General features: G+C 35.4%; 1 long non-coding RNA gene across 1 annotated transcript; it reads left to right on the forward strand.

Annotated features, from left to right (window-relative positions):
• Window positions 1–7417: 7417 nt before the first annotated feature.
• LOC147523666 (uncharacterized) lies at window positions 7418–8273 on the forward strand. Its single transcript, XR_015196741.1, has 3 exons — window positions 7418–7486; window positions 7554–7761; window positions 8212–8273. It is a non-coding gene; the product is annotated as an uncharacterized LOC147523666 (long non-coding RNA).
• The last annotated feature ends 5778 nt before the right edge of the window (window positions 8274–14051 follow it).

The raw sequence follows: 14051 nt of genomic DNA on the forward strand, positions 1-14051 counted from the left end.
TTCTAACACTTTCTATCTTTAGGTATAGTAAGCACTTCAATGGGGAGCAAGAGCTTAACCTTCCTCCATCACGTCTTAAAGGAACGTAAATTGATAAGTTGTTGAGCAAGCGTTAAATATGTACCGGTAAGATCCAAAAGGTTCCAAACGGTCAAGAGTTGATGGGAGTGTAAATGTTGTTGATAGAGATGATGATGATGATAGTGATGATGATGACGACGACGACGACGATGATAGTGTTGAAGTTACAAAGGCTTTTTATAAGAGTTCCATTTTGTTTAAGCTATTATATTAGTCAAGTCATAAAGTTCGACATTGTGTTGATGTGATGCACGATGAGAAGAATGCTTCTGAGCATATATTGTATCTGATCCTAGACCTAAAAAAACAAAGGATACAGTGGCTGCTAGAGAGGATTTGAAGATGAAGGGCATCCGTAGTAGTTTGTGGATGCAAAAGGACTTAAATACCGGTAGGCAGAAAAAACCAAAGGCCTCCTATGTCTTAGATGCAGATGAGAAAAAACATTTTTTCCAAATTTTGAAAAACTTGAAACTTCCTTCGGGCTTTTCGTCTAACCTGAGCAACATTATCGGTTCCAACCCACCTTCTTCGCTCATGATGAAGTCTCATGACCATCATGTTATAATGCAATATATGTTGCCTGTGTTGCTTCAACATGCTTTTCCAAAAAACCGTGACTTGCGAAAAGCCTTTCAACAGATCAGCTTATTCTTTAGAATCTTGTGTTCGAAGGTTTTATGTCGTAAGGATATGGAAGGTGCCAAAATCATGATTGTAGAAGCGTTGTGTGTCCTGGAGAAGCATCTTCCACCATCTTTTTTTGATATTAGTATCCATCTTATGGTGCATCTAGCCGATGAAGCATTGATTTGTGGACCTGTGTGGGCTAGGTGGATGTATCCTTTTGAGCAGTAAGTCAATAGTGTCATATATTTTAGTTCAATTTCTTTTATAAAGATAAGCATTAACAACACACTTATACTTATTGCATTTCTCAATACTAACAGGGCGATGAAAGAGTGTAAAAACATACCTAGCAATAAACGATGTGTTGAAGGGTCAATTGTAGAGTCCTATATAGTTTCTGAATCCGTCCGATATGCCATGGAGTACATGCCACGTGGAGGAAATAAAAAATTGACTCGTAAGCGCTACCTTGATGAAAATGGCGAGATCATTAATGAAGGGCCTTTGCTCGACTTCAAAGTTGTGATGCTAGAAACGACACAATGGATACAAATACGGAGATGGCTTATTTTTCGATTACAAGTTGAAAGACTTGATGAATTCTACAAGTGGGTTGTTCATTCTAGCTTTGAATTTGACTAGTTTTGGTAATTTATGAATAATCACGTATATATGGACTTCCATGAATGAATTACAATCGTAACTTGCAGCCCACTACTCGTGGTAGAGAAAGAGGAATAGCAAAGTCAGAAGTGGAGATTCAGACAGAATTCATTGTCTGGTTATACAATAAGGTATTCTTTTACTTAAAATTTCTAGTAGCTAGGGTGAGCCTTTAGTTTTGTTGGTATTTTGTTAATTTTCTTTTTCTTTGCTGTATAGTTGTTGAAGGCTAAACACACGCAATGCGACTTGTGGCAATTTGTTAAAGGGCCAATGCACAAGGCTAAATCATATAAGAAGTATCGCATTAATGGATTTGTCTTTTCTACCAAGTCTCATGATGATACTGTTGTCACACAAAATAGTGGTGTTTGTATGAAGGCTATTACGTCATTTATGGCAAGTAGGAAAGACAAAAATCCGGTCGACTCAGAAACCATGTGGTATGGGGTTATCAAGCAAATTTTGGAGTTGGACTACACAAGTTTCCATGAAGTGGTATTTTATTGCGATTGGGTGAGGGTTGAGGACAAAACTAATGGTTGTAAACTTTGTCCGGATTCTAATTTGGTGATGGTCAACTTTAATAGGCTCAAGAGTGTCCATCATCAACTTGATGAGCCAGTCATTCTTGCTTCCGAGGCTAGTCAAGTGTTCTATTCAAATGATTTGAAAAATCCTGATTGGTGGATGGTCATACATCCTCCTCCTTGATTGAGTAGTAACGTAGATGATCTAGAAACGCTAACTGAAGTCCAGTCTATTTTTTATGACCAACCTAATTTGCTACCCCTGATGCATAAAGTTCGCAAATGATAGTAGTTGTACTATGCACTTTATTTTTTGTTGTTGGTAATGTACACTTCACGACCTCTATTTTTCTATTTTTTTTTTGTTTTGGTTGATTAATTATATGTTGTGCCAATATCTCTTACCATGTGACAAGTTTGTGTTATATTAGTTTTTGATGAACTTATTTCATTTTCTTCAATTATTAGGTTGTTTTTAATATAATGGCTTCAAGTTCACAACGTCGTGGCGCGGCCCGGTCGTCTCCTTCAAGTTCACAACACCCACAACATTGTACTTTGCCCCAATCATCTCCTTCAGGTTCACAACACCGTGCAATGCCCCAGTCGTCTCCTTTAGGTTCACATCAACCTAATGTGTCCCAACCATATGAATCAGTGGGAGACAATACTTTGCGATCTAATAATGGTAAGCTGCCAATCATAGTGCACTCCGACGGTAGGGTCACAGGAGTTTATAGTGCCAAATGGAGCAGTAGAGTCGGCTATTGGATACGAGATGTTGCCCCAATTTCTTATGCAAGTTGGGATAAAGTAGATGATTCTTTCAAAGCTGAAGTTTGGTTAAAGTTAATGGTAACTATTTATTTTATTTTATTATTATTTTTGTTTCCATAACCATACTAGTCATAGCATACATATAAATGTATATATGTGATTTGTAGGAGGAGTTCCAACTCAATGTGAACCCAACAATGGGGGCGCGGAAGAATATAGAGAAATGGTTTGCTCTTAAGTTTCGATATTGGAAATATGCTTTGCGAGTTAAAATATTGAAGAATTGTGAATCTGAGCAAGAAGCTATTTCATCATGTCCAATGGGGTTTGATCCAATTCATTGGGAAGCATTCGCAATCCATGAGAACAGACAAGAAGTAAAAGATATGTGCGCTAAGAATGCTGAGAATAGAAGTATGAACTTAATTGGCCATACTTGTGGCAGGAAACCTTATGGAAGAATATTGAGGAACTTGTACCTATCATTATCACTACTGCATAACTTCCTTTCATTTGCAATGTTACTACTTAATAACTTTCTACGTATACTTATTTGTGTAGGATGAAGTGAATTCAGAGAAGAAGCATACACGTACGGATAGTTGGAAATATGGTCATAAACATCGAGATGGGACTATTTTGGAGCATGCCCAAGAATACTATGTGAGTTTGTAAAATATTTTGTCTTAATTAAGTCTTGTAGTCCATACTCAAGTATATGCCCCAAAAATTTTAGGATCGAGTTACAAGTGTTGAAGAACAGATGGCTGAAGAAGCAAGTGAACATGGGGGTGAAGCGGTTTACGACATCACATATGATCCACTGGCTCAAGTTTTTGGGAAGGATAAAGGGAGTCGTACTCGTGGATTGAGCTCTTGCATGTCCAACAAACAACTGCAAAAGTTTGCTATCGCAGAGGAGCTAGTTGAACAGGAGAGCTCAAGTAAATCGAAGCTCGAGGATGAATTAGCTGAGGTGAAGTCTACAGTGGGAAACCTCTTAGTTGGCCAAACGAGAATGGAGAATATGATGGTGGTAAGTTATGACGTGTCGTGTGCTATTTCTTGTTTTGCCATAATTGTAACTTCTTTTTATTTATGTAATTGTTGTAGTTCATTGTGTATAGGGTATTCTTGAACATGTGAGACTTAATGGATCGGCAAATGGCCAACCATCTACACCTACAACTGAAGTTGATTCTACTTCTGTCCCTGTCCCTGTCCCTCGTACTCAGCAAGCTCCAAATTTAATTAATCGAAATGGATCTTTGAACCCTCCTTCTAGATTGACTTCTTACCCGAATGTGAAGATATTAGAGAGGAAACGTGAACACGTGGCTAATGGGTATGTTAAGACTGACAGCCAAAAATGTCATTTTAGAGATATTATAGGAGATGAAAAGGTTGTCTATATTACCAATGTCTTGGTTGGTGATGCTCCTGTGTATGATGGTCCCCAGGATGATATTTTGTATCTACGAGATATAGCTGATGGAGGCTTCTTGATTTGGGCTGGAGGCAGGCTGCAATATGAAGATTAATTTCGCTTTGTTTTACGCTTTTTTAATTTGGAACTCAAGTACGAGGGACAGACAGTTTATCTATTGTTAGTTTGCGTCTTGTATGGACCTTTTGTTCATGGATATGTTTAGTAGTGAATGGACTTTTTTTGTTTATATATGTGTGTATGCTCCTTACCATTGATTGTTCATATGTATTGTGGTTACTTTTGCAGGTTTAGAGTTGAGTTTACTAACCCTTTTTAACTCCGCCAATGCAACTCATAAAGAATTTGCATTGCCGGTCTCAAGCCTGGATAAAGGAGGAGAGAGAAAGGTGACTACTGTATATTACTACCGTGGATTGATTGATTTATTATATCATTTCAGGTTCTTGGACAAGGTAGAGGTGGAGAAGTTTGAGGGTTTTGCATTGGGCAGCAAGGTAATTAGCCGAAAACTTTTTTTTTTTCTAATTCATCAATGTTTAAAGTGAGCCATTGAGTATAATAGAATTTCTATAGGTTTGCTGCTCGATTTAGGTGTTGGTGTTGGTGCTGCTGTTGCTGCCGCTGCTCGATTTAGGGGTAGGAAGCTATTTGGAAGAAGAACAACACGAACTTATTTGGAGTTCTTTACAGCTGATTTCTTGCCAAGGCATGTCCTAGACTTAATGAATTTATAGCGTTTCTAGAATACATGGGTTTTACATTTCTTCCTCATCAGTTCAAGTGCAAATGATCTGGATCTTAGAAATGTTTGTTTGATTGATTGTGGACCTGGATTTTAGGTTGCTAATAACCTCGAGGTTTTTCTTGGTTCTGAGTTTCATGTGGCATTTGAAGAAGCAATGAAGTATGCAGTGGCAACGTAATACTGGGTGACCGTCCAGTTTCTCTATAGCATGCTTTTCCAAGCAATGTTTTTACCAAGCCCCGAGGATCTTAATAAAATGGTCAGCATTCTCATCTTCACGTCATTGTGGTAATGTGGTTCAATTATGTGCGTGCGTGTTGCTTAGTGGAAGTTTTTTATTACTTGCTACTTGTCTGAGAAAGAAACTGTGATTTACGTTCCTGATTTCTCATGTCTCGAAAGTACGTCGTGAGAGCAACAATGAACCTATTGAAATTACACATAAATATTTTTGAATGTGTGATCGATGTGTGTAGGTCCGATTGGGTGATACAGAATGGTGTATTCCTTTTGAAATTATGAAAAAGGATACCTTTTTTGTGGTTTTGAGGAAGCAGAATGGAGCTAGGAGATTCCTGAAGACGGAGATCCGAGGCTATGAGGAGGGATCAAGATTTCTAGTTGTATTTTGTTTAAGGTCTGAAGATGGTCCTCTCAGGTATGTCCTTATTATATAAGTACTAATATTGTTTAGCATAAGGTGAGGTCTGTACTGGTGTTAAATTCTACCACCTATACCTGTCCCTATACAATTTCTATGCATAGCCTTCTTTAACTTCTTGCTAGTGGGGTCTATGGCTTTGGTCTATATTATTGTATGCATTTCTATGGCATCAATAAATCTTACTATACAAAACACAGAGTCTGTGCTCCTAATGTATTTATCAAGAATGTTGTCAACCACAAGAAACTATGCAGAAAATGGACATAACTGATTGTATGCCTGATCAACTCAAATTGGATGGTGCCAATTAAGTTATGAAAGTGCCCTTTCAGCCAATAGGTTCTTACATGGTTTCAAAATATCTTCATCATGTGCTCATAATTAACTGTTTTTTTTCCTGGTTTGGGTGCATATTTACATACAAATCAAAGAATGTTTGTATGTTTCACTTTTTTTGAATAATTTTATCTATATGACAGCTGACCATTTGGAGTTTGGTTTGACAGATTTGAGAATATAACAGTTAACAAAAGAATCATCATTAGTTGATGATGCCTGGATCCAGTTAGAGCCTCTTTCTACCACAAATTTCTCGTGGGAGGATCCTTGTGGTAAAAAAATGATTGATACAAAAGTTCAAAGTGGAAGCATTACTGTTGTTCACCAATTTAACTTAACGAGGATGGAGAAATCTTCTTCAGAGGAAAGTGCACTAGAAGTAAAGTTTCACGTTGTAGAAATTGGGGACTTAATAATTGCTAGGTTCACTGAAGATGTACCATCACAATCGGGTTCTCTGAAGGAAGTTTACCAAGATATCTTTGCAAAGACTTCATGTATGCCAAGCAAGATCTTGAAATGATACCGCACCTTCGAGTTTATTATCGAATTAGGAGTTGTTGGTATTTCTGTGATAAACCTCGCACCAAGAGAGCTCTCATACATATACCTGGAAAGGGTCTTTGTTTCATATTCAACTGGCTACAATGGAGGTACCACTAGCAGGTGACTACCTTGATATATTTTAAGTGTGTTTCGTTTCGTTTTTCTATTATTTTTTTTCTTTCTTTCTTTTAAGCAGATAATGGAATTTTGAAACCATGAACTACTTTGTTGTGTTCTGTGGGTAATTTCTTTACGTTTTTATTGTAGTATATTGGGGAATGGGGGATATATATATTTTTTAATCCTTAATCAGTAAAAGATAATTCATATCCAAATAAAAAAATAGTATGATCCAAATGGCTAGGTTTACCTAGTAGGAGCTAAGATTCTACAACCTAACTGACACCTTCCACCACATTGTCTTTTATTACCTTTGTAATAATTACGTTCTATCCTCTCCTAGATTTGTTCCACCAGATGATTTCAACCTGGCCTTGCTAACACTAGAACTGGCGTTTGTTAGTAAAAATGTCAACAAAAGTGAACAGGTGTATATATTTAGATGTTATTTAGTTCAATGAAATCTCTTATCTTTGCTGTTTTATATGGGATTGTTAGGGCTAAAATAAGTCCAATTCTTGCAAATTGATGCCGTTCTTTTAGCGCAGCAACTTCGGAAGAGATTTGTTAACCAGACATTTTGATGTGATCTATTTAGTTTCAATATCGATTTGATTGATTAAAGTTTAGTTAGTCTTCAGATCTGTTGGATCTGAATTATTGAATGTTGAGCTGATTATGTTTTTATGTGATTTGTAGTTGCCTAGTATTGGAATTACACATGTAACGATGGAATCATATAAGTATATATGCGTATGAGAAACATCACTGCAAAACTGTGTTGTTATTATTGATATGAGTATGCCTAATTAGCCGTTGAGAAGGCCTATTACTGCTGATTCCGCTTTGATGAATCCTAATTATTTTCTTGGCAGACAAAGGGCAGAAAGTGACACTAGTGTTGTTGATGCTCCTGCTAAGGCTCAAAAGTTTGCTCAAAGGTACTACTATCAAGTATTGCTTAATATATATGTTGGATTTTTTTCTGATAATTCTGTGTATTATTAGGTATACAGAGTTACTGGAGGACATAAAGAAAGATCCTGAAAGCCATGGCGGGCCTCCTGATTATGTTGTGAGTAAAACTTGGTAGCTTTTAGGAGTATAAGGTTCAGTTGCTAAAGTTGTATTTTCTGGATTTTTGTAGCTTCTCTGCAGAATTCGCGAGCAAGTGCTTAGAGAGTTAGGATTCAGAGATGTATTCAAGAAAGTGAAGGTCAATTGGCCTTTAGCATACTATAGCCCATTTTGTTTAATTCTAGAATTCTTGCTTTGAAAGAAAGGTGAGTAGTTCAAATTGAACTTACTTTTTTAATTACTTATGATCTTGTTGTCTTGGTAACTAGATCACATCATTTATGTTATTCATGGATACATTTTACATATAATCTAATAATTTATATCTTTACTATTGATAAGAGTTGGGTGTTTTTTTTTTTCCTCCTCGGATCAATGGTAATTTCAGAAATTTTAAATTAGCATAATTGTTCTTTATAAGTTGGATAGTGTTGTAGTAAACAAACATTGAAAGGTGCATCTTCTTCGACACAACAATTAATATTTTTTCAAAGGAAGTTGTAGCTGAGTTTAATTTCTCTGTAGGTGAAGGTTAGAGTGCATAGTCTCTTATTAGACAAGAAGTAAACTTGATTCTCTTGTGATGCAGTTGATGACTTGAAGCTTGATTCTCCTGTGGTTGGAAGCCGAGGTTTAGGAGTGCTGAAAAGGTTCTACTCTTAACAGTCTAAATGCTAGTAAACTTCATTTTTTTTGTGAAATCATGCATGTGGAAGAGCATATTATGTTGCGACTGCACGGTTAGTGAAAATTGTGTATATTGACTAATCAATAGCTTGTTTTAGTGGTTCCTTAGCTTGTATTGACTAAGGTCTAGTTGAAATGAATTTTTTTCTTTTTATGAAGGAAAAATACACATCACCGAAGATCTCAGAGTCGGCTTGGTCCAGGTGTGTATGTTTTAGAAGCGAGACCGCCAAGAGAATCGTCAAGGACCCCATGCTCTTGCTTCTTAGGATGTGATATTGAGTTGTTGTATAGGGATTATATTGAAATAGTATGTTGGTAGATTCTGCTATATCCATACATTTATATCTTTTAATCTACATGTTATTCATTATTTAGTGATATATATACTTAGTCAAATTTTGGTGATGGTTATTACTAAGATTTTCTTTGTGTATAATTGCTTGTTTGGGGTTTATGTGGTTGTATTTATGCAGGCGATTTCGGGGAAAAAAAAAATATAAATATAAGTATAAGAATGGAAACCAAAAACAAATATTATTTTTTTTTCAAATAAATAATAATTTATGACGCCTGACAGGCGTCAGTAAGCATTTTAAAAAAAAAAAGACAAATTTATGATAACTGACGGCACTGAGGCGTTAATTTGTTTTGGCGCCAAGTTATAGCGCCAGTTTTTTAGGCGATTCGAAAGTTCAATAGTGATGGCGTAGAGGCGTTAGTAATTCACATTTAGTGACGGCGTACAGGCGTTAGTAATGCACATTTAGTGACGGCATACAGGCGTTAGTAATACACATTTAGTGACGGCGTATAGGCGTCAGTAAATATGTGAATTGTGACGGCATAATGGCGTCACAAAAATTTCTGACACCAACACAGACGCCTAAATTCCAACGCCTTGTAGGCATCACAATAAATATTTCTGACGCCTCCTAGCCGTCACAAAAGTGTTGTTATGTTGTAGTGCATTTTCAACGACTCCCTAAAGTCACATGTGAAGCACGTTGAAGGGTAGTTTGGCCATTTTGATAAAAAATGAAAATTATATTATTATAAAATGGGTTGACTACGGTCAACTGAGTTGACTTAAGGTCAATCGATAGAAATAGGACTAAAGCCTAATAATCGATAATTTTAGAATCTATCTCTAAATACCCCTAAATAAGTAGGACCAATCCCTAAATAACCCTTAGATAATTTGTTCACTATAACACAAGAGCATGCGACCTGGTCTGTGTGTTTGAAATTTAATTAGGCACAATTCCTGTCGCTCGACCTTCAAGCTTAGTTCTGGTCACATATTTCATACCATGCGACCTCATCCCTTGGACCATATGTCAGTAAAGATATAAGCACTTGCATTTTTGAAGTGTGACAATGTTATAGGATCGACCTGAGCTTCTATGCACATGTTAAGCTTATGACTTCGACTTTTGATCTTATTCAGTAGATCATTTAAGGGCACTTAGAGTGCTGCTGGTTCACATTTCACATGATTGGTGGTTCAAGAACCCAAAAGGACGGAAAAGTCATTTTATTTCAACCATTTCATTGTTCATTAGTCTTCCTTTGACATAAACGTTACGATTTATTTAGCTTAAATGAGTATAAATTCAATTCCATTAATTTCTAACAGCCCATGAGCATTCGTTACACTATGCTCTGTATTTCCAATTCTTGATATCCACCACAAGTTGGAGAACAAGTACCAGAAAAAGAAAGCGACTAGATCAGTGACATGCATGCCAAAATCAACAATCTGAACTAACTTATTCAACTGATATTTTTTTTAAATTCCAACTAACTAACATGTCATAACGACGTCCAAAAATCCAGAGCTTGCTATAGATATAGATCCACCTGTTGATCCATGCTGAATTCACTTGGGTTGACTAATATCATGCTTTTTCTATACACATTTGTATACCAAGGTTGTGCATTCTAAAAGGTCATTGATTCTAACTCACGTTTGCATTGTACACTCAACACTTCAGACTCAGCACATCAACTCGGAGCAACGCGGTATAAGTACCACCTTGCAGGTCATCCAACACAGAGTGCCTCCTAATTTCAAGCGTCTAAAGCAATTTTCATGATCAAAGTACGTGGAATTGATCCCAAACTGGGGGCTAGCCACAACCATCTCCGAACCGAGAGTGTTACCTCATTGTCGTTGGAAGTTATACAATAACAAAAAAGTAATCATGAAAGAAGAATGAAAATAGAAGAAGAAAAAAGTTATTTTTATTACTAATAGTTGAGAATTACATTAATGGAGACTAGTCCTCCATTAAAGCTAAAACTAGAACATAATTAAGAAAAATGAGCATTCTCAAATTACTTCTCACACTTAACTTGAAAATAAAGCAAGTGGGGAATCTCTACACATAATTGTCCAACTTGCTTTTTTATTTTCTTCCTTGATTTGTACTCTATATTTTGTGCAATAATTTGCTCCATGTTTCATGGTCCATGTTTTGTGCTCCATGATTTGTGTTAATTTGTCTTCGCCTTGCTTCATGGGCCTTGAGAATTGACAAGCCCAACAAACAAACCCAAAGTCCAATAGGTTTTAGTTGGGCCTTAGTGAGCTTTTAATCGTTCAAGTAGGAAGATTTTATCCCCAAACAATATTTTGACATTATTCCATGCTAAAATACAGATTCTGCTGAAATTTGAACGTTAACTACCGAAATCTGTAAAAACATGAAAATACAATTATTTCACATTGATTAAACACATAATCAATCAAAATACAATATCTCTACGGGGTTTATATTACAGTTTTGGGTGCTTATCAACCACCCCCAAACAACACTTTGTTTGTCCTCAAACAAAGAAGAGACACTAAAACAGATAAGTGACCAAAATGTGTGGTCTAAGGTAATTCTCGTTTCGCAAAGTGCGATTTCATTGACCATATGCAACAAGACCTTAAATTAAAACATAATTGTAGTTTAAATTATTCTATTCAGGAACCTACATTAGTTTACAGTAAATAGAAAATCATAAAAGCAGCAAGTAGTAACACCATCTAAAAGTTATGAAGATGTTAGATCGTAAGTTTACCCTGATAATAACATAGTAGAAAACACCCAAAGTGATTTACAAATATAGAGACCATAATAGGAAAACCTTTTTCATTAAATATAAATGTTATATTACAACTAATATTTGCAACACAACGACTAGTTTTAATTACGTCATATATGTCTCTGTGGCCCTAACAAAAAGGGGCTAATTGAACTAGACATTTCTTACTTCTAGAATCACATAACTAACACAAACATATATAACACGACGTAACAAACATTAAAGCAATTAACAATACGAACATTGGAATCCCAAACAATCACACATGGTTTAACTAAAAAAAACAATCACACACGTGCATAATGACAATAAGCAACTTACATTACTAAGCCATGTACAGCTTCACAAGCATCCACCTCAACAACTGCAAAAGTTCAAGAATAAGTTACATTTAAACAAATAAATTAAGGAACTGGAATTTCAAATAAAATAGTCTCATGGAATAGTCTTACTTACCACATAATTAGGTGGAGGAAAGTATTGAGGGTAATTGTATAATCTATAAACCTCTATATGAAAACATGTACGCTCAATTTCACTGTTGTTTGGACCAATTTCATTAACAGCCATTACTTCAAAATGTCGATAATGTTGATAAGCTCTGTTCACGGAAGCCGAATGCACCGTCGTTGGTCCTCTACTGGCAACATAGCCACCAATATAGATGGATATATGTGTCTTTGAATGTTTGATATATATATATATATATATATATATATATATACATTTATCATTTATCATTTATTTTATTTTGAGTCCAAAACCATTAAAGAGGGACAAATGTGTCTTTGAATATTTGATGGGTTAATGAGACTAAAACAAATAGCCAAAGGCCCAAAGCCCAGCCGATCAATTTGTATAATTCTAATCGCCCATAACAAACCCGTAAGCTCTCCCTCATTTCTTTCAATCTCAATTCTTAAACAAACGTCAGACCTCAACCCAAAAAAAAACAAAAAACAAAAAACAAATTCAGAAATGACTTGCGGCGCAGCTTGTTGCACGCTTGTCCTAATTATATGTAAAATTCGTTATCATTATCAATAAAATTTCTACTTAAAAAAAACACAAAACAAAAACAAAATAAAACAAGGTAATTTTTTACTTTCAACGTTAATCTTTTATAGTTTTCTCCACATGATATTAGGGTTATATAGACTTATATATATATAACATTGGAAGAAGAAAAACAATAGGCTGGCAAGTTATTGTGTTGCAGTTATTATCTCATGATGTAGAAAGAGCATACGAGGACTTGACTCGAGGAAATTATAGGGAATTACGGGTCAATTTGCATCTAGTTGGTGGTGCACAAAATTGTGCAAAAGTTGAATCAATTGTGGTCTAGTATAGTTAGGATAAGTATATTAATCTAAATGTAGTACAAGGTGGAGCACTACGAGATGGGGATGAATGAATGGTTGATAATGAGCATAAGCCATGGTTTTGTGATATCATAAGACTCTCTAAGTTGTTGGAAGGAAGAAGATGGACTTATACTAACCAGCTCTCGAAAGTCGAAACATTATATGTTATACTAACCAGCTCTCAAAAGTCGAAACATTACGTGTTCGAATTAAAATGCGAGTTAATACACGAATGTACGTGTACAACTTATGATATATATGTTTTTAGATTACTTTCAAATATTTTTGAACTTATGACCATTACTTCGATCTTATGATGAGAGGTCAAAGATATTGGTGGCAAGTGTTATTGCCGTACTATAAACCAATTTTTATATCGATTAAAAAAAATCAACAACAACAACAACAAATAACCAAAGAAGAAATACCTCTTGGTTATTTATATTAATGTAAATAATGTAACAAATTTTTGGTATGTGCATGTAAAAAAACATCGAACTTGGGGTTGGAGATTTGATTATTTTTTATATTGAAACTTGAAATTATCACATGAATGGTAAATTTTTTTAACGTGTATGATTGATATATGTTCATGGAGATGCAAGGATGATTGTTGTCACGTCACTAATTATACATAAAATATTATCATATATGAAAAAAAAAATCGAGTTTTAGTGTTTACGTGTTTTTGTGTATTTCAGGTCTTAAAGCTGATTATGTGCTTAAAGACGCCATTTTTGCATGGAAAATGAGTTAAGATGATTGCTGAGAGAGTTCTATATTTAAAGCCCAATAATCAAGAAGAAAAAGTTTTTTCAAGCCCAGTCAAAGCTGGGAAATCAAAGTCAATTCGGGTATAAAAATGACAAAACACCATTAGAACTTCAAAAGGACGTATCTTTGAACTCGGGCCTCGAAATTGGGCCGACTTTATGTTAAAATGGTCGGCTCGGAACAAACTTTCCAATGAATCTAACTTTGACTCAATCAGAGCTGTAAAAGTAGATGAAAAGGGCACTGAAATATTTTCCAGCAACATTGGCCCTTTTAGACTTAACCTAATGGACTTTGGGCTCACATTAGAGGCCTAAAATCTCCCTTCCAAGCCTATGCAAGAAAATGTAACCTAATCCTATTAAGACGAACCTCTCATATACCATACTTTATAATAAGTTAGTTTAGTTTAATATAGTTTTAGTTGAATTAAATTGGGTTTCTTAGTGTAGCCACCATTAAACCATCAATAAAGCTTTAGTTTTTCAATTCAATTCAAGTTCTT

The sequence above is a fragment of the Coptis chinensis genome, chromosome 1 (genome assembly GCF_015680905.1).
Source record: "Coptis chinensis isolate HL-2020 chromosome 1, ASM1568090v1, whole genome shotgun sequence".
Taxonomy (NCBI): domain Eukaryota; kingdom Viridiplantae; phylum Streptophyta; class Magnoliopsida; order Ranunculales; family Ranunculaceae; genus Coptis; species Coptis chinensis.